The 26,441-nt window shown below is 34.9% G+C and overlaps 3 long non-coding RNA genes across 6 annotated transcripts in view; 2 read left to right on the forward strand and 1 right to left on the reverse strand.

Annotated features, from left to right (window-relative positions):
- LOC139354516 (uncharacterized) overlaps positions 1–26,441 on the forward strand; it is a 269,094-nt gene that overhangs the window by 143,130 nt on the left and 99,523 nt on the right. The gene's annotated exons all lie outside the window — the stretch shown is intronic.
- Positions 13,202–15,526, reverse strand: LOC139354130 (uncharacterized). The gene is made up of 4 exons (XR_011605208.1): positions 15,512–15,526; positions 14,418–14,629; positions 13,736–13,873; positions 13,202–13,626 (listed from the first exon to the last, which is right to left on the reverse strand). It is a non-coding gene; the product is annotated as an uncharacterized lncRNA (long non-coding RNA).
- On the forward strand, positions 15,717–17,544 carry LOC139354131 (uncharacterized). The gene is made up of 2 exons (XR_011605209.1): positions 15,717–15,896; positions 17,222–17,544. It is a non-coding gene; the product is annotated as an uncharacterized lncRNA (long non-coding RNA).

Below are 26,441 nucleotides of genomic sequence, written 5' to 3' on the forward strand. Positions count from 1 at the left end.
AATATAGTGAACTATTTTTTCCTTTAGTCCGTCTAATTGATCAGTACCTATATTGTTTATTTGTTGTTTGCCGGATAACTCAACGACGGCATGCTTAAAATTTTTACTTTTAAAGTGATTTTTATTTATTCGATTTTTGACGGTATTTACTTCGTCGGCACTCTCAGGATTTTTAATTGCCAAGATATTTGTATTTTTATTGACGGATATTTCTACGTCGGCACTCTCATGATTTTTAATTCCCAAGGTATTTGTATTTTTATTGACGGATATTTCTACGTCGGCATTCTCAGGATTTTTAATTCACAAGCCTATTTCACTATTTTCCACAAATAATGAATCAGTGTTTTCGCTACTTTTTTCATTAAAATATTTTTTTATAATGAATTCTTTTAGCGGAAGAATATTATTTTCTTCAATTAAACTTATTTCGTTTTTTTCCTCATTATCATAATATTTTAACTTTTCTGATTTCCCTTTATATTCCAAGACTCCCTTTTCTGTATTTATTATAGCTCCAATTTTTCTTAATAAATTAAATCCAATTAGCAAATCAGATTCTAATCCTTCGATTTCATAAAATAATTTTCTTGTTTTAAATATATTTATAATATGGTAATACCTTATATTTGAATACCCATGAACTGTAGTTACCTTTTTGTATAGTGATAACTCATTTTTATTTCCGAAAATTCCCCTTTTTATATAGCAAGCAGTGGCTCCTGTATCTATTAAAATCTTTAACTGCTTCTTGGTTTTTCGGTCTGTCCTATTTAAATAAGGCATTCCCCTGTAGGGGTCTGGTCTAAAAAATGATCTTCGTTGATATTATTTAATCTGGTTACTTTATTAGCGGGCTGATTTACCGTTCCATCTGGTTCCCTTTTCTGAGCTTGAGTTTGCTCTCTATTTTGATTAGTGCGATAGTTATTTGATCGATTATTATTTTGATAATAATTATTATTATATCTACCTCGATTATTATTTGCCTGCCAATTATTATTCGGCTGCCGATTGTAATCGGGCTTATTCTGGAGTTAAATCGATGGATCAACATCCATTGGCTCGGCGGCTTGTTGCTTTTGATTTTTATTTGGATTATCGTTTTGCCAAAAATTTCTCTTTTTGTGGCCAATTATAATTCTGGTTATTACTTCAATTATTTCCCATTTTATTAGTAATATTATTCTGTCGTTTTTGATCAAATCGTAAGTTGTTTCCCTGATATTTATTTCCATTTTTAAATCCATGAAACCTGTTTGAAAATTGAGCACGGAAATTGTTTGATTCTAATTCTTGGACCTTTGCCAAAGCATTGGGTAAATCTGGTGGATTTAATGAGAAAAGAGTTTCTGAGATAGATACATTTAGCCCAGATATAAATATTCGTAAAGCATTTTATTGTTTTGTTTGTTTCTTCATTATAGTATTCTGTAACTGTCATTCGTCCCTGTCTGAGGAATATGTATTGGTCGTTTATCGCTATATATAAAGTCCAATCTAGACAAGATTGCTCGAAAGTTTAAAACAGTGCCATGATTGGTAAGAGCATCATGGGCAGCTCCCAAAATTTTATTTCGTAAAATTGTTAAGGCGATCTTACTTTGAATTTTATAGACCCTCATTACAGTTTCTGCGGCTTCCCTCCAACCTACATATTGTCTTGGTTCCCCCGTGAATTTTGGTAAAGATTTTACCACTTTAAGTGTTGTATCGCATTTTATAGTTGGGTCGATTGTCTGTATCTTATAATCCTCCACAGTGTTTGCATCTGTGGCTAACTTTCCTTCTAAACCTTCTATTTTCCTGCTCACTTCATTTAATTGAACATTTATCAATCTATTTATTAATTCAACTGTTAAGCCGCCTGCTGTTGCTATACTACCTGCAGAAAAATTTGGTGTTGCCATTGTTAAATTTATTTCACCAAAGCTATTTATTAAATCTTCCAGGATGTATTATATAATTTATCTTTCAAATTAAATTTTTACTTAAAATATAATTGTTCTTATCTCTTACGATCTTTCAACTTATAAGCTTTGTCTTAAAAATATAATTGTTCTTATCTCTTACGATCTTTCAATTTAAAGGCTTTGTCTCTTTGATGTTTTAGTTGTAGTCGTGTTGAATTTTGGCGAGGGATTGCGCTTCAGCCCTTCCTTCTTTGTTATTTTGGTTCTTCAACACGACTAGAATTTTGGAGAGGGATTGCCCTTTAGCCCCTTCTTCCTTCCTTCTTTGTTATTTATTGAAATATTTAAGTTTTTTTTAATTATTGTTTAATTTTTGATTTTTATTGTTTTTGTTATTTAAATTTAATTTTCTTTTTATACCCTTGCAGAGGGTATATTGATTTCAGTCAGAAGTTTGCAACGCAGTGAAGGAGTATATATAAAGTATATATATTCTTGATCAGCATGACTAGACGAGTCGATCTAGCCATGTCCGTCTGTCCGTCTGTCCGTCCGTTTCTACGCAAACTAGTCTCTCAGTTTTAAAGCTATCGGGCTGAAACTTTCCCAAAAGTCTTATATCTTTTGCAGGTAGTATATAACTCGGAACCAGCCGGATCGGACAACTATATCTTATAGCTCCCATAGGAATAATCGGACAAAAAAACTATATCTTTGGTGTTTCTTAGCATATAACCTCCTAAGCTTGGAAATACCTTTTTTTAATTAGTTTTGAATTTTGAATTAAATTTTATCGAAAAAAATTTTTTATCGGAAAATTGGTGGAAAAATAATATGAAACAAATTATAGCTTCGGTGTTTTTCAACATATAACCTCCAACGCTTGGAAATAACATTTTTTAATTAGTTCTGAGTTTTGAATTTAATTTTATCAAAATCGGACGACTATATAATATAGCTGCCATAGGAACGATCGGAAAATTGGTAGGAAAATAATATGAAACAAATTATAGCTTCAGTGTTTTTTGACATATTATCTTATACTATTGGGAATATCATTTTTTGTGTTTTTAAATTTAATAATTATAGCTGCAAGGGTATATAAGCTTCGGCTTGCCGAAGCTAACTTTCTTTCTTGTTTAAATTGTTTTTTTGCTATTAAGTTTTAATTGTTATTTTTGGTTTTCACTGAATTTATTATTTTGTTTTTGTTGTGTGTTCTTACACTGTGAATTAATTTATTCGGTCCACCTTTATTATATTTTACCAGCTTATTTAAATGGATTATTACATTAATTGATTTCCATTTAAATTTTTAAATGACGATCACTTGTCACAATGTTATGTGTCGTCGATTTGTGATGGACGTTTTGATTTTTCCACTAAAAATTTGAGTTTTTGGCTGCTCTAGTTCCATTTTAAAATTTAATTTTTATTTTGATTAAGCAGCCCCACGTTGGGTGCCAATTAAATTCGTCACTGGTAATATTTAAAAAAAATAAATTTTATTATTTAATCAACTTGGTGCTAAACCTTTTTTTCTTATCACTTATACAAGACACTTATTTATTACTCTCGAACCGATCGCGGTCTCGGACAAAATAGGACTGCCTCTTAATTCTAAAACTTTATCCAATGAACCTCGGCCAGAAGCTTTTCTTTCTTAAGCTTCGAGAACCATAATTTTTGTTTAAAATAAAAGCTTATGCTGAAACTGTCGCATCTCGTTGTGAAATGAAATTATGCTGACCGATTTGATTTGATTGATTAAAAATCGGAACGCAATATGATTACTGTGGTCTTTGAACGAAAGAGTTTGGGCTTCGAACGGAAGCTTGTGTTTACTTTACGATTGGTTTATTTTTATTAGCAGGATGGTCAAGCGCGAAGTAAATGTAAAAGGCAAAGGCAGAATCTTAAACAAAGGCAAAGGCAATGTCGCTGTGTTTGAATTCGAAAATTTGTTTATAAATTCCATAAGTGGAACCGTTTCACGGGTTAGATAACTTGCACGTGATTTTCATTGCTTTTCATAAAATTTTGCATATTCTTGAATGTCTTTCACAAATTTTTTGTTATTACTCAATTAATTAAGGTTTCAAATTTAAGCAAGCACTTTCAAGCTTATGTGGTGGATGCCGAACTGAAATCTTATACAATTGTATAAAAATTATAATTATAAGTTAATCACAAATAAGAAATTTTAGTAAATAAGTATACATAAGTAAAAAAAAAGACCCAATGTATATTTCTAAAATAATGTGTAAATAATAAATAATGTAAATATTTTGGTATAGGTAATAAAACGTATATGAAAATTAAATAAAATAAATAATAAAAAAATGTGGTGTTATTTTTTATTTAAATTCTTCCTTTGACATTATAATATCAAATTAACAATAATATCAATTTGGTATTTATACCCGTTACTCGTAGAGTAAAAGGGTATACTAGATTCGTCGGAAAGTATGTAACAGGCAGAAGGAAGCGTTTCCGACCCCATAAAGTATATATATTCTTGATCAGGATCACTAGCCGAGTCGATCTAGCCATGTCCGTCTGTCCGTCTGTCCGTCTGTCCGTCTGTCTGTCCGGATGAACGCTGAGATCTCGGAAACTATGAGAGCTAAGCTATTGAGATTTGGCGTACAGATTCCTGAGCTTCTTACGCAGCGCAAGTTTGTTTCAGTAGACTGCCAAACCTACTCTAACGCCCACAAACCGCCCAAAACTGTAACTCCTACAGTTTTGATGCTAGATAGAAAATTTTAACTGAAATGTATTCATCTCAACAATACCTATCGATTGACCTAAAATAAAGTTTGCCACGCCCACTTAAACGCCCACAAACCGCGAAAACCTGTGACGCCCACAATTTGCATGCTAGATAAGAAATTTTAACTGAAATGTATTGGTGTCGTCAATACCTCTCGATGGATCCAAAAATAAATTTTCCACGCCCACTCTAACGCCCATAACGCTTAAATCTGTCTACCGCCGGTAGGTGGCGCATTTTAATCTCGCTTTTCTGCTTGCATATCTCCATTTCCCTTTGAGTAACGGGTATCTGATAGTCGAGGTACTCGACTATAGCGTTCTTCCTTGTTTTAATATCCAATCTACTACAATGTAATCTTGAAATTATAATATCAAATCTACAATAACATCAAATTTACAACAAAAGTATTTGAAAAAATTGATACTGCTTAATGTAAAAATGATATCACCGAAATATCGTTTTCACCATATCGAACATATCAAATTGATGTGTGCCGTATCAAGGCCGAATTTATACTGGATTTCATCAAATTGACCATCATATCAATTTTTCTTTCTGTGTACACAGACGGCTCCAAGCTTAACTCCCAAGCAGGTAGGGGAGTCTTCTCTCCCGAACTAGACATAAAAGTCTCATTCCGCCTACCAGACCACTGTAGAGTTTTCCAAAGCGGAAGTCATGGCAATTGAGGAGGCCATGGCCCACATGGACACATCAGAACATCACGACATAGAAATTTGTATCTTTCCGGTTAGTCAAGCAGCCCTCAGGGCCCTCGACTCCTACACAACAAACTCAAAAACTTTCTCTGAAAGCCGCAAATCTCTTAACGCGATGGCCACTCATCTGAGAATCAACCTCATCTGGGTGCCTGGACACCGTAATTTTGAGGGCAACTGCATAGCAGACGAGCTAGCAAGAAAAGGGACAACCGCCGACATCCTTCGCGATAAGGACACGGTGGGTATGCCCATGGCTACCTACAAGCTCCATCTCAGGCAGAGACTGTACACACTCTCCAACAACCGTTGGAACTCAATCTCAACATGCCACAATTCTAGCCTCACGTGGCCTAACTACAACTCGAAAAGAGCAACAACTCTTCTACAATGCAGTAGGGAAGACATCTCCACTCTCCTAAATGCCCTCACGGGCCACTCTCTTATAGGGACTCATGCGCACATGCTGGGACTCAGTAATCACGACTTCTGCCGCAGCTGCAAACAGATAGACAAAGAGGAGAGCATCGAACACATCCTATGCTTCTGCCCAGCGCATAACCTAAAGGGCTTTCAAACCCTAGGAAGCTACACACATCCGAACCCTGCGGCCATTCAAGGCGTAAACATTCAAAAGCTCTTATGTTTCCTAAGAAGAACCAAATATTTCGCGAGAGCAAATAACCCATGAGCTACGGAAAAGGATCTGCTCAGAGATCACGTCGTATCACAAGGGGCCCAGTGTGGCCTAAGTGAGGGGATTAGTATCTAAACTCCAACCACTTTTACCTAACCTAACCTAACCTAAGCCTTTCTGCTTCTATTTTATCATAAATATCAGCCAAAAACGAATGAAGAGAAATCTAAAATAATGCAGGTGATTCTTATCATTATCTCGAAGAAATATTTGAAAACAGTAAAAGTCGAATGCTGAGATTGTGTTCTAAAGGTTTTTTTAATATAACCATCTTTCCTATGGCAAAAAAGTAATGGATTTTGCAAAAGCATCATAAGATTATTATAACCCTAAATAATAATGTCTCTTTTTTCAAATTTTAGGTCAACTAATACCAAAGCAACCTGATTTGCTTTATTATATCGATCTGTAAGAGCTCCACCAGGCCTTCTATCGGCCTGAATGACCATTTTAAAAGAGCGAATCTAAAATTCTTAACATAAGGATTATTTTCATGCAGCATAAACTGTATGGGCTTAACTAAGTAATTTTCAACTCCAGGATGGTTGTTACACCTAAAATCGAGTCCCCTTACCAATTAAATAAATTTGTAGAAACTGGCAAAACGCTACCAACCAAGTGGTAAACTTGCCCCGGAATTTTAAATGTGCGCATATAACCATCATTACTAACTTTTGTAGCCCCAAATAAAATCATCTGAAAGCTAATATTATGTTTTTTGGCCCATAAAATGTGAAATTAACGTTTAAAAGACTTTAGAGGTTATGGTAATGTGTTAAGATACGGAAGTTTGTCTTTTCCCTCCTTCAACACATTCCTTTCGACTCCTCCTGCCATTTTAGGGCAACACAAAAACAACATCTCTTATTCATTATTCTATGCCAGCTTTAAATCGTAATAAAATGCTGAATTTTAATGTGTACTTTTTGTATTTTTTCGTTGTATTTTTCGTGCTGTGTTAAGTTTCTCACGATGCCTTTCACGAAAGTTCTGATTTTGAATTTTTCTCTGTCTCTTTCGAGTAAAATCCGCATATTGCACTCCTCTTTGAATTTTTTATTTGTCATAGAAGGCACTTGTAAATGAACAATAGCCGGAAACCTTTCATGAATGGGAAAAGCAAGCATTTTCCACACTGAGCTACTGATATATATATCTCTTTTCAGAGAAACATTAGCTTGATGTACTTGCAAACGTATTTAATTGATTTTATTGAACTACTGAGCTCTAAATTATTGTGAGCATCAAAATTCAGCAAGAGAACACAATTATAAGGCACGATTCACCTATTGTCATTTATGTTTTCATTAATAATTTTTTCATTTATAATTAATTTTTCAATAATAACGAACATACGTCATGGCATCTTAAATTTTTTCGTGCCTGTACCATGGCGAGCCAGTAAAGGAAGAAGGTAAAAATACCATCTGTCCAAACTGAGTATATATGAAGATGTATAAGCTTTTTGCTCTTAGCTTAGTTTGATTTTTTTGAATCAACTTAAGCCTTTCTGTTCCGCATTAAGTGGGCTACTAACTCTTTTAAGCCCTTCAAGTCCCTCGGCCCGGACGGGTTCTTCCCGGCCCAGCCGGGTACACTAGATATATCTCTACCCTGGCTGACAGCCATCTTCCACGGCTGCCTTGCTCTAAACCACATTCCAACAAGGTGGCTGGACGTTAAAGTAATTTTTATACCGAAAGCTGGCAAACCCTCCCACACCAACCCAAAGGACTCCCGCCCGATAAGTCTCTCTTCCTTCTTGTTGAAGACCCTAGAAAGGCTAATTGACATCCATATCAGGCTAACCATTAACCCAAGCCTACTCTCCGATGCTCAGCACGCGTACCGTAAAGGCAGTATTTAGTATAGAGAGAGGTTTCCGCAATATGGAATACTCTATAGGAGCGTTTCTAGACATAGAAGGCGCCTACAACAAAGTCACCCCAACGGCTATTACTGGCGCTCTGACTGAACTGGGAATTGAGCGGCCCATAGTTGGACTTATACACACCGTGCTTACCAGCAGAGTAGTGTACTCCACTATGGGATCAGCCCACTGGACCAGGAATGTCAGCAGAGGAACCCCACCCTTTTCACTGGGCTATAGTGGTCAACAAACTACTATCACTTCTAGAAGAGGCACTAAAGTGGTAGCCTACGCGGATGACATGGTATCCTACTGCAGGGTAAGTTCCCGCAAACTCTTTGCAATCTAATGGTGGACGGCTGACTGTGGACGTGGAGTTAAATCAGAAAAGACCGAACGACTTCTTTTTACATGGAAGTATAAGATACCAAATCGAATTCTCCAAAAACTTCAGCAAACACGCCTAACCCTTAGCACTCAAGCAAAGTACCTAGGTGTCATTCTTGAAAGTCATTTTTTATCCCCTATTTTAGTTCACTGGCTATACACTGCAATAGTAAGGCCCATTCTCCTCTACGGAAACATCGTTTGGTAGCGTTCCCTAGAAAAGAATTATAACCTCAAGATCCTTCACAAGATCCAAAGAAGCGCAGAAATCTGCATCAGTGGGGCACTCCGCACCAGCGCCACTGAAGCACTAAACACAATCCTCGACCTTCAACCCCTGGACCTACTTGCCAAAAGCTGGGCATCAGCAACAGCGCTGAGGCTCCGCGAAGCAGCGGCATGGACAACAGGATCTACGGGTCACTCCAGTATCCTAACAAGCCATATATCCATACCACATATTACAGACTACGTTCCACCCATAGTCAACTTCAGAAGAAGATACATGATCTTCATACAAACCGGTACATACTGGGACAACCTTCCACACCAATTCAAAAACGCCGTCAACATATACACAGAAAAAAAAACGAGCCAGGATCAATTTAATATGCGCATGGTAAATTTGTGTTTTATAGACACATATCAATTTTACCATTAACTAATGTCAAATTGATACCAAACAAGGAAGAACGCTATAGTCGAGTACCTCGACTATCAGATACCCGTTACTCAGCTAAATAGAGATATGCAAGTAGCAAAGCGAGATTAAAATGCGCCACCTACCGGCGGTATACAGATTTAAGCGTTATGGGCGTTAGAGTGGGCGTGGCAAATTTTTTTTGGACCAATCGATAGGTTTTGTCGAGACCAATACATTTCAGCTAAAATTTTTTATCTAGCATAAAAATTGTGGGCGTCACAGGTTTTCACGGCTTGTGGGCGTTAAAGTGGGCGTGGCATGTTCGCGTAACAAAATTGCGCTGCGTATAAGGCTACGGAATCTAAATCTGAAATCCCAATTCTCTATCTTTGATAGTTTCCGAGATATCCACGTTCATACTTACGATTTATTGAAGTTTGTGGGCGGTTTATGGGCGTTAGGGTGGGCGTGGCAATTTTTTTTTTGGTCAATCGATAGGTATTGATGAGAACATTACATTTCAGTTAAAATTTTTATTCTAGCATCAAAACTGTAGGAGCCACAGTTTTGGGCGGTTTGTGGGCGTTAGAGTGGGCGTGGCACTCTACTGAAACAAACTTGCGCTGCGTAAGATGCTCAGGAATCTGCACGCCAAATCTCAATAGCCTAGCTCCCATAGTTTCCGAGATCTCAGCGTTCATCCGGACAGACAGACGGACAGACGGACAGAAGGACAGACGGACATGGCTAGATCGACTCGGCTAGTGATCCTGATCAAGAATATATGTACTTTATGGGGTCGGAAACGCTTCCTTCTGCCTGTTACATACTTTCCGACGAATCTAGTATACCCTTTTACTCTACGAGTAACGGGTATAAAAATGTGAAGTTGTCGAATTCTCTTTTTTCCGAAATTCTTTGACATCGAAAAAGAGAGGATATAGCAATTTGACGACATCAATCACGTGAATGGAAGCGAAAAAGATATATTCGAAATTCGGATTGACCTACTTCGATCACGTTGTATCGCTTGCAGTTACACACGATGTAGTGGATTGCTTATCACTTGAGTTTAATCGTGATGCCGGTCAGACGTACATTGTCAGTGTTTCCCTAAGTGCGCATAACAAGGAAAAGGTGACTAAACTTCATATATAATGTGTATATGTCTAAAGTGTTATGAAAACATAGTAACATAATAAGTGGAAAAAACTAAAATCGTGTGCGGTTTTCTTAGAGGCTTTTTTTATATAACTGCCCCACGACAACGTATGCGTAAGCGTGTGTATGTGTAGAGGCTGTGTCAGCGTGAAAACAAAATTAATAAGTATGTCCATCTAACAATAAACATAATTGCACTCAAACATAAACATATTTTAAAATGCGCTTAAATATATGTTCGGATGTATGTACATGCCTATTAATAATTTTTTCTACGCCGCCCTGCAAAGTCGCTTCTCATCTACATACATATGTATGTATAGACAGATGCATAAAATTCATAAAATTTTGCATATTCTTGAATGTCTTTCACAAATTTTTTTTATTATTCAATTAATTAAGGTTTCAAATTTTAGCAAGCCCCTTTAAGCTTATGTGATGGATGCCGAACTGGAATCTTATACGATTGTATAAAAACTATAATTATAAGTTAATCACAAATAAGAAATTTTAGTTAATAAGTATACATAATTAAAAAAAAAGACCCAATGTAAATATCTAAAATAATGTGTAAATAAGAAATACTGTAAATATTTTGGTATAGGTAATAAAACGTATATGAAAATTAAATAAAATAAATAATAAAAAAATTTGGTATATTATTTTTTATTTAAAAATTTTTTTGACATAATATCAAATTAACAATAATATAAATTTGGTATTTTTAATATCCAATCTACTACAATGTAATTTTGAAATTATAATATCAAATTTACAATAACATCAAATTTACAACAAAAATATTTCAAATAATTTATACCGCTTAATGTAAAAATGATATCACCGAAATATAGTTTTTACCATATCGAACATATCAAATTGATATGTGCCGCATCAAGGCCGAATTTATACTGGATTTCATCAAATTGACCATCATATCAATTTTTTCTTTCTGTGTGCACAGACGGCTCCAAGCTTAACTCCCAAGCAGGTAGGGGAGTTTTCTCCCCCGAACTAGACATTAAAGTCTCATTCCGCCTACCAGACCATTGTAGAGTTTTCCAAGCGGAAGTCATGGCAATTGAGGAGGCCATGGCCCACCTGGACACATCAGAACATCGCGACATAGAAATTTGTATATTTTCGGATAGTCAAGCAGCCCTCAGGGCCCTCGACTCCTACACAACAAACTCAAAAACTTTCTCTGAATGCCGCAAATCTCTTAACGCGGTGGCCACTCATCTGAGAATCAACCTCATCTGGGTGCCTGACACCGTAATTTTGAGGGCAACTGCATAGCAGACAAGCTAGCAAGAAAAGGGACAACCGCCGACATCCTTCGCGATAAGGACACGGTGGGTATGCCCATGGCTACCTACAAGCTCCATCTCAGGCAGAGACTGTACACACTCTCCAACAACCGTTGGAACTTAAAGTTTATCCAACCAAACGTGTTCGGTTGAATCTTATTGTTTTTATAATCCACCGGTTTGGTATAAGGAATTCCATTAGAAGTAGAAGAATAAAAAGATTAATGATTCCATCGACCAACTACTAACCAACTACTGATTTTCTAATTACATCAGCATAATTTTCATGGTCAAACAAATCGTAATAAGCAAGCTCCATCACCAGTTAAAGGGACAACAGAGTAAGGAACAAAAGCACCATCAATATTTAAAAAATTCAATATCTTAAAATGGTTTTAAGATATAAATTAAATAGTTATCTATTTACCTTTTTTTTCTTAGTCTGTATTATTACACTTTTTTTCGTTCGCAATATTATTAAGTTTGGAATGTTAGTAGAAGAAATTACAGGCAGTCTAAGTATAATATTAAATTAAATTATATTTTTTAAAATGTATTCTGCTTAGTTTCTCAACGCAATAAACATAAGTTTGTTTTTTTTAATTTTATAACTATAGATAAAGCTAAAGAGCTTTTTTCCAAACTCAAGGCCTAATCGGCTTGACGTAACTTATTGTTATAATGTTTAATAAAAGGTTTAAAGACGTTACTTAAATAATTTTGAGACTGCTGAACTCGCTATACAACTCCGCCTTAGCAACCAAAAAAGCAAACAAAGGAAAAATTTGGAAATTTTCAGTTTTAAGTTCTGCCGATTACAGGTGAATTTATTAAAGCAACAGTTTTAAAAATTAAAAATTTCACAGCCCAACAAAAAAAAGTATATTTATTTCGACCACTAAGGCTATAGAGTCAGCTATAGAGTTATTTTCTAACTCAAGGTCTAATTGTTTTAACAGAACTTATTGTTGCGTAGCTTTTATAATACGTTAAATAGGCGTCACTCAAATTATTTTGAGCGTACAGAGTATTATTACACCAACTCCGCCTTGGCAACCAAATATCAACTTATTATACCCGTTACTTGTAGAGCAATAAGGATAACCAGACTCGTCGGAAAGTATGTAACAAATAGAAGGAAGCATTTCGGACCCCATAAAGTATATATATTCTTGATCAGGATCACTACACTGGTAGAAAAAACATCGTAAATGTCACTATTTCGCCAACGTTTCAACTATTTTTCCCAGCGGTTTAGAACCTAACATGAAAATCGTAAAAACGAAAACGTTAAATAGTTAAATACTTTTTGAATAATTTCGTAGTAAATCCAACGATTTTTTAATTTCGATCAAATATGTTAAAATAGTACAAAATAATTAAATTAAATATGTTCCATAGTAAAAAGTATTATATTTTTATATTTATTTTAAATATTTTCATATTTAGTTCCAGTAAATAGAACATTTCATTTGAATGGTTTTTATAGTTAAAACAATTATAGCCCGCCCTCAAACCCAGCATATCTTTATTTGGATTAAATAATTCTCATATTTAAATCAGACTGGGATGAACTTTAATATAAATACAAATTTTATTTAAATTAAATATAATCCCCGTCAAAAGAACTGTACTTTATTTTTGATTTAAATATAGTATTTAATCCATACTAATATGGTGCATATTCAATTTAAACCAATCAGTAGTTTAAAACAAGCGTGATTTATATTTAATAAAGACCCAAATAAGTATGTGGTTTTATTAAAAATAAACGTAAACTTATAATCCAAACAATTCTGCTTAAACTCTATTTTTACCATGCTAACACGTCATCATTACTTTTGTTTTAAATACATTTGTACTTAACGTAACTCTTAGAATTTATATGATACATATATACATATACATATTATTCATTATTATACATATTATACATTATTATACATATTATACATTATTATACATATTTTGTATAATCACACATTTTTTTGTTTTGCCACGTTCGTACGCCTGCATGTGCGTACAAAACTTTCCTGCGAGTCATAAAAGTGATAATTTCTTTCGCTTGTTGGTTCCTTTAATGACGGTCCACGAATTATTTAAGATGACAGATGTGAGCAATACGGTGTAAATTTAGTCCTTGTAATCTGTGAATAAGAATATGTTATTAGATTTTTGGTAATGGCATAATTTAGAAAAAGTCAAGCTTATCATAAAAAGATAAAATTTATAAATTTAAAAAAAATTATACATTACCAAGTGATACAGTTTTCTGAACTGTCTTTAATAGTTTAAGTTGCTTTTTGTTTTGCATTTGCTCTTCGTAAAAGCAAAAAACCTTTTCCTTAAATGGGTCCCATATATCAAATACAATATGTTGAAATAAATTTGTATCTATAAAGAAAAAGTTAATAAGTTTTATAATAAGTTTCGAGTAGGTGTTTTTATATAAACGGATTTAAATAAGACAAAAATATTGTTTAAATTTATTTCGTTTTTATTTTTTTTTTAAATATCAAAATTAGTTAGATTTAAAGAAAAATCACGTGAAAGAACCAAAAAAATATTATAAAGAAATAGATGAAACGACTGCGACGCCACAGAACCGAATGCAACGGCAGCAAAGCGTCTTTTTTGCACCTTTTTAGTGTTTTCCATCTCGTGCATTCTACTCCTTTTAATTTCCTTTCATATTCTTCATTTCTTTCGCGTATTTTTTATCCACTTCATGTTTATTACCCAATCGCATATATTTTATTGTTTTTAAATGTAATTTTCTTTTGAGCTTTGTTTATTTCGTTAAATGTATTATCTAAATTTTCACGAAATAATAACGCGCACAACAAAGAAGAAACTCAAAAAGGAAAAATGCGACAAAAAAACGTGGACATGCACATGCCTTAATACTAAGTAATTATTGTATTTTTATTTGACTCACCTTTTTTCTATACTTTTCACTTTTATATTACACTTAAATGAACACTTGTCTTCCGAGCTCTATTAATCACTTTTACATCCGATCAGGAGAACCGCTTGCTTCGAAATGATCGCGGGATTCGCTACAAAGCGGAGTGTCAAAATATTTCGCATATACATACATACATATGCATGTGTGCAAAAGGGACGCACAAAATCTGTAGCGTGCCGTTACTTTACAATAGAGGTCAAAGTAATGGGGAAGAAAATAAGAAAATATGTACAAATAAGTCCTTAAGTTTAATAACTTGTATATGTCAATTTAGTATTATTTATTTTATTTTATTATATTTATATATTATAAGAACATATCTTATTGTTAAAACATCGGTACACAAGAAATATTTATGGCTTCTGCACATACATATTTTCTTGGTCACCAATGTACAAATGCGAATGGAAGAAGAAGACGCGCTTGCGTTTGCCGTTTTGCTTGTTCATATTTGTCTCTAATTTGTCTGAATGTATGTAAGTATGCACATTGTGCCGTTGGTTTTAGTTTTTCGTTACGGCCCAGCGTTTACAATGCACGCACATTTTTTCTTTGGCTAAGCATGTTTTTGTACTTTTAATAGTAAATTACAAAGCCAAATCTTATGATAATTGTCATGGAAATAGAAAGAGGCTGCCGGTGGTTGGGCAGCCGTAACTAAAACCCTTTTCCTTAAATATTATTTTATTATTTATTTTTATATTATATTATATATTATTTATTATTTTATTTTTATATATTTTTCTTTTGAAAATTACTAATAATTTAAATTATGTTGTGTATATGGGTCACAAACTTAATACATATACATACCTATGTATGTAATTGTATTTATAATTTACAATTATTTGGTCAAATACAAATTTTGAAAACGTTCTATATTCAAAATAAAAGAGTAAATATGCCGAACAAATTGAAAAAGTATTTACTTGAAATATAAAAAACCATCAAATATACTATGAATTGAACTACTTTTTATAATAGTTAAAACCAAGATGGCCACATTGGATTTGAATGTGACTAACTTGTTTTTAAATAAAAATCACTTTGAATTGAATACTTACATATTTGACATACGGCTTAAATATGTTTTTTATTTAAATGAAAGGTTTTAATATTTAATATGACTATGCATGGGAGTAAAAAAAATCAAATAAAAATATATTTGATTTCACTTCGTGTTTTTTCTACCAGTGTAGCCAAGTCGATCTAGCCATGTCCGTCTGTCCTTATGAACGCTGTGATCTCGGAAACAATAAAAGCTGCAATACTGGGAAGTAGGTAGGATATGCGGGTTTTGGAACACTTTTTTAACGGAAGCGAATTCTGGCACACTTTTTTATGCGGGTTCTGGAACACTTTTTTACCGGAAGGGGATTCTGGCACAAATTTTAAACGGATTCTGGCACACTTTCTTATCGTGAGCGGATTCTGGAACAAATTTTTATGGTGAGCGGATACTGAGTCACAGTGGATTCTTAGTCACAGCAGATTCTGACTCACGATTACGTGTGTTCTGAGGGCACGTGTTGTGTGAGTCAATATAATAAGGCGGAAGGAGGCAGTTATCACAAAGCTCAGTTCTTTTGAAAAGAAGCGGTTACAACAAATCGCATATATTTTAACGCGGAAGGAGGCAGTTATTAGGTAGGAGTGGTTGGAGACTAAATTTTAGTCCCCTCACTTAGGCCACAATGGGCCCCTTGTGCAGTTATTACAAATCGCAAATATTTTAACGCGGAAGGCGCCAGTTATCACAAAGTTCAGTTCCGCCGCCCCCACATAGTTCGCACGCTTTATTATACCCGTTACTCGTAGAGTAAAAGGGTATACTAGATTCGTCGGAAAGTATGTAACAGGCAGAAGGAAGCGTTTCCGACCCCATAAAGTATATATATTCTTGATCAGGATCAGTAGCCGAGTCGATCTAGCCATGTCCGTCTGTCCGTCTGTCCTTCTGTCCGTCTGTCTGTCCGGATGAACGCTGAGATCTCGGAAACTATGGGAGCTAGGCTATTGAGATTTGGCGTGCAGATTCCTGAGCTTCTTACGCAGCGCAAGTTTGTTTCAGTAGAGTGCCACGCCCACTCCAACGCCCACAAGCCGCCCAAAACTGTGGCTCCTACAGTTTTGATGCTAGAATAAAAATTTTAGCTGAAATGTAATGCTCTCATCAATACCTATCGATTGACCCAAAAAAAAAAACTTCAAAAAATCGTAAATATGAACGTGGATATCTCGGAAACTATCAAAGATAGAGAATTGGGATTTCAGATTTAGATTCCGTAGCCTTATACGCAGCGCAAGTTTGTTACGCGAATATGCCACGCCCACTCTAACGCCCACAAACCGCGAAAACCTGTGACGCCCACAATTTTTATGCTAGATAAAAAATTTTAGCTAAAATGTATGTAAAAAGGCCACGCCCACTCTAACGCCCATAACGCTTAAATCTGTATACCGCCGGTAGGTGGCGCATTTTAATCTCGCTTTGCTACTTGCATATCTCTATTTAGCTGAGTAACGGGTATCTGATAGTCGAGGTACTCGACTATAGCGTTCTTCCTTGTTTTTCTCTCGTTTTGAAAAGAAGCAGTTATCACATTTGCACGGATATAGTTATCAGAAGAAGCAGAAAGAGGTAGTTCTCATGCTTTGTTTTTCTGAAAATGGTATAAATTCTGAATGCACAGCACTAGAGTAACTTAGAAGTAGCTTGAGCTATATAAGTTATACTCGCACAATATAAGCAGCCCTTCATGTCTCAACCTCAGGATCAATGAAATGAGCTGGGAGCCGTCTCTTTGCCACCTATAAAGAGTATAAAGTCGTTGCCGTTCAACAAACCAACCGATAGACAAAGGATGAAGTGAAGAGAACCAGATTCGGAGATAAAGTCATGATCACATGCACAGATTTTGATGTGTTCCTTTCGGAACGGTTTACCTCGTTGTCTAAGACAACGCTCGAGCACGTTGCGCAGGGTGACTTCAAATTTGTAAAACGACGGTGATAATTATACTCTCAAATTTTATCAAGAGTAATAAAACGAAAAACAATATATAAACAAATAAAAATGGATGTGATTATTGGTGAATTTTGTGGAAACACTTTTCAGTATATAGCTTCCTTAAGACGGCACATAAACATGAAGCACAATCCTGTGTCCAATGACAATCCTACGACAAGCAACAATTCTGCAATTAGTGAAATAGGTTTTTGTGACGTTTGTAATCTAAATATTCCAAAAATTAATTGGTCGCATCATTTACGCACCAACATACATAAACAGTTATCTAGTAAGCAAATAAATGATAACTTAAGGTGTATACGAAGTGCGTTTCGCAATCGTATTGAGACGTATTTAATTACAAATCGTAATAAAGAATGCCTGAATATCATAGTGTTTCAACAATCTATTAAAGAACTAGTAACTAATTTACTCAAAGACGCTCAAAAAACGCATATCAATATAAACTTTATTTTTGAACAATCTTAAGGGAACGGGGACTACTGCCAAATCAATTTAAAGTCACTTCAAACAAAAATGCAAATTTTAAATCAAACAATGTAAAACAACAAGTAAAATAATAAATGATTTTTATGAGTACATAAACAATGAAATGAGTGAATTTCAAGAAAGAGACAGTGGTTGTTCTTTCATTGAAATAGTACATTTGGAAATAAATATAAATATCAGCCCATAAGGGGGTCAAATTTTATTCCTTTACCGAACAGAAAAGCCTGCATAAATTTTGTTCCTTTATTTTTTCATAATCTCTCAGCATATGATTGCCATTTGTTTGTGAAAGAATTATCAAAAATTCCTGGTGAAATTTCCATAATTCCTTTGAACAAGAAGTTTTACATATCTACTTCAAAGAGAATTGTGATAAGAAAAAATGAAATTTTAGAACTCCGATTTTTGTATTCGTTTAGATTTATGTCGTCCAGTTTAGATAGCTTAGCTGGTTATTTAAAAGAATAAAATTTCTATACGATAAAATCATTTTTTGGAGAAGCACACAAATTTGACATGGTAAAACGCAAAGGTATATTTCCCTATAGCTATTTAAATTCAGTTGAACGATTGAAAGATACACAATTACCGCCACGTAAAAAGTTGTATAGTCAAATAACTGATAGAAACTGTTCTGAAGAGAGTTATGAGCACGCACAAAACGTTTGGAATGTCTTCAAGTGTGAAAATTTATTGGATTATTTATTGTTATATTTAAAGGTATACGTGCTTTTGCTATGCGACATCTATGTAGAGAAAGGCTTCCATTGGCTTCCGTAAATATATTTAAAGATTATTAATAGTTTATTCTTTGATTAATACACTTCATTGATACAGTCTTTTATACTTAAGTTGACGCATTAATTATTACTGAGACACACGCGACCTTCCTCTGCTGATGCTCAATCCTCCTCTTGCGCAATTTTCACGCTTTTTAACACTAACGAAAAATGTTACGGAACAGAACAACTGATCTGTTATTAATAGGGCTGCCAATCCTACATCTATAAGAATTTTAGAAAAGTGTGTAAAAAAATCTATAATTTAGATCCATGTCAATATTATACAACGCCTGGTCTATCCTGGGATGCAATGTTGAAAGCAACTTAAATAGAATTAAAACTTCTCACCGATATTGATATGCATAATTTTATAATGAAGAGCATTAGAGGTGGTCTTGTTCAATGCAGTAAACGTCATTCAATTGCAAATAATAAATATCTAGGGAACGATTACGATTGTAGCGAAGAACCAAACTATATTGTAACTTAGATGTCAATAATTTATATGGATATGCCGTGTCGCAATCTATTCCATATACAAATTTAAAATGGATAGAAAAAACAGAAGGAAAAAATTTTGAAAATTTTGATTTAAACACATGCGCAGATGATCAATCAATTGGTTATATTTTAGAGGTAGACTTAGAATACAGTGAGAGTTTACACAGTCAGCACAATGATTTACCATTTTGTCCGAAAAACAAAAAAAAGAAAATATGAAACAAGCAAAATTGATTGCAGACTTGACAAACAAATATAATTTCATAATTCACTATAGAAATTTACAACAATGTCTTAAACATGGAATGATTTTAAAAAAATGCATCGAATATTACAATTTGATCAATCTGATTGGCTTAAAAAATATATTGATTGTAATAATCATCACAGAACATTGACTGTAAATGAATTTGAAAAGAATTTTTCCAAACTGCTAAACAATGCAGTCTGACAAGAGAAAATCAATTAAATTAGTGACTAAATGGAAGAGTAAAGGTAGAAAATAAGGAGCTACACTCATAGAAATTTTACTGTAAAATCGCCCTAAAATCAAGGAAAATCCACCTACAACGGGGGTCAATGGCGACTGGGTAACAAAATAAGGGCAACATTTTCTAAAAATAGGCATGTATTGGTCTTACATTTAGGGCGATTTTTCTTAGATCTAGGGTTAATTTTCTTAAATCTTGGCGATTTTTCTGTTTTCAAAGTAAATAATACCCTTAACATATGAAAAAAGATTTTAAGCATCAACGGCGGTATTTCTTGAAATTATGGTGAAGCGCCCTAAAAACAAGAGCAAGTGCCCTAAATATTAAAACTGATTTTTATTAAGAAAACGTGTTTGGACATGTTTGCTGGTTCTCAGCAGACATTATCTGCGGTAATTTTTCCAGGAATTTTGACTTAGTGTCCTTTTTTTACTATAATATGAGAGGGTGAGAAGGGCAAGGTTATTGTTTGGCCCTCCACGCACGTTGGTAAACTACTAATTAGAGTCATACGAACTGAAAGTAGTCATTAAACAGAATCAGGGAAATAAGATAAACATAAAACAACTTACTTCTTGAGAAAAATCTTTGTGGTCGCAGCGAGAATCGAACTGACGACCGCTGGGTTCGCAGTCGAGAGCACTACCGCTGCACCAAAGACGCATCGCGCTAGGCGACGCGCAAAAAGGGTCCATGTCTTAATTTGTTCTAAGAACAAATTCTCAATTTAATTCTAAGAAATATTCTCACTAATGACAACAAATTATGATTTATTTTACCCAATTAGGTCGATTTTTCTAGTATTTAGAAAAATAATTTTATGAGTGTAGAGCACTTATCGCAAAATTCAATTTTAGAAATGTATTACAATTTACCGATGATATGTTTGCAACACAAATGAAAAAGTGCATGTTCTTTATGATAGACCTGTCAATATTGGTTTCACCGTTCTAGAATTATCAAAATATAAAATGTACAACTTTCACTATGACTATATGAAGAAGAAATATCAAGAAAATATCAATTTAATGTATACTGATGCTTTTATCTATGATATTAAGACTATAGATTTTTATGATGACATTCGTTTTGAAATTGATCAGCATTTCGATACATCAGAATATGTTGCAGATACTGTTTTTAATTTACCATTGATAAACAAAAAGAAATTAGGTATGGTAAAAAAACACACACATACTCGCAAATATGTAAACACACACACAAAAATTGTATATAAATTAACTAACTCAGCCGGGCGACGGCATTAACCGATCGCCCAAAAGTCCGCTCCGGCCAAACTGCTGACACAGCGTCTGGCCGGAAGCTCAAGCATAGCCGGAAAGCACTGCCCATTGGAGTGGCCGCTATGAAGCTCAATTATGTTAGCTTTAAGATTCAGTTCATTTTCAACATTCAAAGAATAAAGAACACAAGTTCATTCTGAAATAACTCCGGCAACCGCCGTATAACTTCTTACTACTTAAACACTGACTGAGTCTCTAGGCCAGCAGCGAACGGAGGGCAGTTACCCTTCCAGCGTAATCATCATAACTCTTCAGTAGATGAGAAGCTAATCAACCGACTACCGGCAGCTAACCGAGAGCTGCTGCGAAGGAAGCTGGACAAATATCATTTCCAGAGATCACATCAATTTTGACCATCGGCCAACCGGCTACTGATTGAGGACTGCAGCGAGGGACTCTTCTGCAGCTACCCCCATACTAAACCTAATATATATATATTTTTATACCCGTTACTCGTAGAGTAAAAGATTCGTCGGAAAGTATGTATATTCTTGATCACTAGTCGAGTCGATCTAGCCATGTCCGTCTGTCCGTCCGCCCGGATGAACGCTGAGATCTCGGAAACTATAGGAGCTAGGCTATTGAGATTTGGCGTGCGGATTCCTGAGCTTCTTACGCAGCGCAAGTTTGCTTCAGCAATGTGCCACGCCCACTCTAACGACCACAAACCTCCCAAAACTGTGGCTCCTACAGTTTTGATGACAGAATAAAAATTTTAACGAAAATGTATTGTTTTCATCAATACCTATCGGTTGACCCAAAAAAATTTGGCACGCCCACTTTACCGCCCAAGCCTGTGACGCCCACAATTTGCATGCGAGATAAAACATTTTAAATTAAATGTATTGGTCTCGTCAATACCTATCGATTGATCCAACTCGACGCCCACTCTAACGCCCATAACGCTTAAATATGTCTACCGCCGGTAGGGGGCGTATTTTAATCTCGCTTTGCTGCTTGCATATATCCGTTTCCCTTTTGGTCGACGTACTCGACTATAGCGTTCTTCCTTGTTGGTAATGGTATCACCCTCGGAATTTTTGGGGTATTACGTCGTTGACCTCGATGAAAATTTGGTGGGATTAATTGTTGTGATATCTGAATTGCTTCATCGATGCTTTTTGGTTTTCTTCGCTGCAAAATTCGTCTCGTTTGGCTCACAATGCTTGCGAATAATTTTTTTTTTGCTTGTTGCCGGCGACGGTGTTTTTTTTTTATGGCCAAAAGATTTTCTCTTACGACGTCGATGATGGGACTTGTTCTTCTTAGTCATACCTAGACCGAATTTAACTTTTGTTTTCATAGCGTTTGTCACAAACCTAGCAGCAGAACGTTCTTATAGGTCATTATCCTTTGCTTTAACACGTTCCCAAGCTCTATCAGCTAATATATCATCGGCACGATGTCGATTTTTAAAATCCTTGAATTGCGAGTATAGAATATCGTGTTCTCGACACGCTGCATCTAGCGGATTAGTCTCTTTGTCTCCACGTTTCAAACGCTCCACAAGTTTTGTGCCTGGTCCACAAAATTGATACCCTGGCAAATGCAATTCAATGGGTAGTTTGTTAATTAAGTTGTTGACGAATCCACTACCAGTTCTATACTGATTCGATTTAAATTTATGTTTATAATTTACTACGCAAACAACAAAAATGCGATTTATAAAACAAAGCAGTCAAATTAAAGTTCGAAATGTCGATCAAATTTGTGGTGAGGCGGGTAGGAGCGAAAAAATAGCCCATTGTTCCCACGTTTGATACCCACTCTAATTGTGGGACCATCTAATTGTGGAAAGACAACTGAATGATAAGTTTAATCGAAAGTCCCAATGGGCTTAAATTTCAAAATATATACATCTATTCAAAATCATTGTATCAGCCCAAATATCAATACCTAATGAAATTGATTAAACCAATTAAGGCAATACACATGTTTACGTTTTCAGACAAGGAAAAAATTGTGAGTTTAGATAGAGCTAGACCACATTCAATTATGATATTTGATGACGTAATCTGCGATAAGCAAACGACAATAAGAGATTATTTCTGTATGGGTCGTCACAAACACATAGACTCCTTGTATCTACGTCAAACTTATACAAAAATACCAAAACATTTAATACGTGACAACGCTAATTTGATTATAATTTTTAAAAAAGATGAAATGATTATTAGACATCTTTACAGTGATCATGTTATAGGCGATATGACTTTTAAACAATTTATAAAAATTTGGGAGGAATGCTGGAAGCAAAAATATGAATTTGTTCTTATAAGTAAAGATAATGATACAATGGACGGTATAGAAAAGGATTCGATAGTTTTATACATCTATAAACAGCTCTGAATCAGTTCTGGATCAGCTTTGTATCAGCTTTACATCAGCTATTGATCACCTCTGGATATGCTATATAATATATAATAATATCACATAATTGACTAGTAAATAATTGAACTTTGAACAGGCAACAAGGGCAACAACAATGGTGATATCAAAAAAGAAGTCCAATGTGTTGAATGATCTGGTTCAAACTAGATTCTTGTTGACACAAAAATTGAAGGGCATGAAGTCGAATGAAATGGACCGAATTAATATGTTGGAAAGTGCCATTAAACCAATTACAAAACGATTGAATGTGATTGCAGAACATTTTCTAAGAAAACCAAAAAAGAGGAACAAATACAACGTTGAGAATCCGACTACTGCTGCTACTACTACTACCACTACTACCGGTACTATGAATAACAATAACAATAATAAGCGTGAACTGATAAAATATGATGATAATGAGAATGAACGAGATCAACGAGGACAACAACCACAACAAGAACAGCCACAATAAGAACAGCAACCTCTTGAAATAGTTAAACAAAAAAGACCATGCTCTTCAAAGAGGGTTGTGCGAAGAAGGCTCGATAACGATAGGAATAAAGTGAGCAAAGTAAAAGGCTATAACGGAAACAGAAGGAAAAGAAAATCTTATCCACAAAAACAACAACAGCATGAAATCAATAATGTTGAAACGGAATTTGATCGTTCTCAAAGAACGAGTTTTCCAATAAAAAAAGGAATTCACAGATCTTCCCGACTTGTCAGATTTTTCCGATCAAGTCCAAACAGACTATTCATCATTTTTAGATAGTCAAAGAGCAAAATACTCGAATATATTCGAAAACACTGCTTACAATGGAGTAGTTACACCCACCATACAAAATAATTATAATAATAATCATGCTCTTGTTGCTGCTCCTGCTGCTTTAGATCCTGATCCTGCTCCCTCTCCTGCTGCTGCTGCTGATGATATTGATATATATGATGGACGTTGGTGCACTACGAGCAGTACAAACAAGTGGCCCAACGACACCAAGCACGTGCTTGTTAAGCGCGGGGCCCTTTCATCAATTTGGGCAAAAAATGCGAATTCGCGAGGAAGATACAAGACACAAATGAAAATAAAAGAAGCAACTAAGAATGAAGCAAATATTAGTTTTTAATACCGGGATAGAAGTTGAAGTGCAAATTAAATGATAAAGGTTGTTATAATTATTACATAGATCGCAAAAAGGCTCGTGCAGACAAAAATAAGATGTATGTACATCGTGGCAAATTTAGGGGATAATAATTTCGTGTTAGTCTAACAGGAACATTGAAAGTTAGGCGGTTTACAAGTTCTACAGAATCAACATCACCTCTTATTAGATTTTGCATAAAAATAGTACCTAGCATTGTTCTACGATTTACGAGTGTAGGTAAATTAAGCAATAGTAATCTACTCTGATAGGAAGGTAGCCTTACGTTTTGATCCCAGTTCAAGCTACGAAGGGCAAAAAGAAGAAATTTTTTTTTGTAGCGACTCAATACGGTCAATATGCACTTGATATTGTGGACTCCAAGCCGAAGAACAATATTCCAAAATAGGACGGACAAGGGAGGTAAATAATAATTCGGTTGTATAAGGGTCAAGAAATTCTTTTGACCACCACTTTATAAACCCAAGAACACTTATGGCCTTGTTGACAGTGGACATTATGTGGCAGTCAAATTTAAGTTTTGGTTCCAGAAGAACGCCTAAGTCATTAACTGAATATATACGGTCGAGTGGCGTTTTTTGAAGAGAGTAACTAACAAAAGTAGGAGTACTCTATAAAAAGTCATAACATTGCATTTAAGGCAGTTCAAATTTAAAAGGTTGTACTCACACGATCCCTAAAAACAATCAATATCTGACTGTAAGTTGAAACCCGACGCTATATTATTATATGATAAACTACGCTTAACATCATCAGCATACATTAGTACACGAGAATGTGTTATGATAGAGGAAAGATCGTTAATAAACAAAGTAAATGACTACCCTGTGGCAGTCCAGATTTCACGTAGATCAATTTTGAAGCAGCGTTCTTGAATATAACCCTCTGAGTCCCACCATTCAAATAACTTGAAATCGATGTTTATAGATTACATGAAAACCCAAGCTGATTTTATTTGAATAAGAGAAGAGAATGGTTCACAGAGTCAAAGGCCTTACTAAAATCTGTGTATATAACGTCATTCTGCATTTTATTCTTAAATCCATATATTACAATAGATGACAATTCAAGAAGGTTGGAGGTGGTCGATCTTCGCTTAACAAAACCATGCTGACACGGTGATATTAGCGAGGAACATAAATGTTGCAAATGAGAAGTAATAATAAGTTCAAATGCTTTAGGAATTGCCGACAATTTAGATAACCTCTATAGTTCTGAGCATCCGCCTTCGCACCCTTTTTGTGAAGTGGAATGATAAAACGGTCCTTCCAGATAGTAGGAAAACCTGATGATAATAGTTTAAGAATCGGTTTACATATGGTTGACGCACAAAACTTAAGCACACACCCGGGGAGTCCATCTGGACCGGGAGAATAAGTTGACGTTGTTGTTGCTAAGTCTCTTAAGAGAGAACTTTCCGTAATTGCAGGGGTAAAAATACAATTTGCCCTATTTAAGGGATTAGGGTAGTTAGAATTTAACCAAGCAGCCGAACTATAAGTAGTTTGGAAAAACTCGGCAAATAAATCAGCAATTTCAGAATCCGTCGATGCCTCCATTGAGTTAAAACGTACCGATGAAGGCAATGCTGACGACTTACGCTTGGCATTCACAAAGTTATAAAACTGCTTCGGATCATTTAAAAATTCAAATTTACATCGACTTACACACATAGAATAGAAATGACCCGATTTTTTATACTTTTTATAAGTGTTTGTCTTAAGGTTTTTAGGTCTTTGAAGCGCAATTGTACAAGTCTGTCCAATTATATTGAGAAATCATATCGTTAAGTTTTTAAAGTCTCATTTTCAGAAACATCTCACTTTAGTTTGAGAAACTAAAGGAGAGAGGGTATCAACGCAT

This window comes from Drosophila suzukii, assembly GCF_043229965.1.
Source record: "Drosophila suzukii chromosome 2 unlocalized genomic scaffold, CBGP_Dsuzu_IsoJpt1.0 scf_2c, whole genome shotgun sequence".
NCBI lineage: Eukaryota > Metazoa > Arthropoda > Insecta > Diptera > Drosophilidae > Drosophila > Drosophila suzukii.